The following is a 329-nucleotide window of genomic DNA, read 5'->3' on the forward strand; positions in this document are numbered from 1 at the left end:
TAATTATAATTACGAATCATTATTACGAATCAAGGAGGTTAATATTTACCTGCATACCTGGTCTACAAATAAATGTGTGAGGGATCCAGTCAGCAGCACTGAACACATTATGTGCCTGCTTGACTGAGCCTGCCCCACACTGATTTTTTTGTAGATCTCAGGAATGCTGTTATGGTTGATTTACCATGGAGAGTTCATAAAAGTAAAGACTGATGAAGTTAAAAGCGGAACAATATACAAACCTGAAAAAGGCTTCTGAGTAGTTCATTTGCCACTCTTTTAGATTCCTTTTCAATAAATGCTGTCTTTAAAACAATATCAAGCAAGAA

General features: G+C 35.9%; 1 protein-coding gene across 1 annotated transcript in view; it reads right to left on the bottom strand.

Annotated features, from left to right (window-relative positions):
- Positions 1-323, bottom strand: part of LOC113211403 (ectopic P granules protein 5 homolog) — a 7,871-nt gene extending 7,548 nt beyond the window's left edge. The window contains exon 1 of the mRNA XM_052275393.1: positions 243-323. The gene's annotated coding sequence lies outside the window, so the exon portion shown is untranslated. The remainder of the gene's footprint in view (positions 1-242) is intronic.
- Between the last annotated feature and the right edge of the window lie 6 nt (positions 324-329).

This window comes from Frankliniella occidentalis, unplaced genomic scaffold (genome assembly GCF_000697945.3).
Source record: "Frankliniella occidentalis isolate FOCC.00 unplaced genomic scaffold, Focc_3.1 Scaffold605, whole genome shotgun sequence".
NCBI classification, from domain to species: Eukaryota; Metazoa; Arthropoda; class Insecta; order Thysanoptera; family Thripidae; genus Frankliniella; species Frankliniella occidentalis.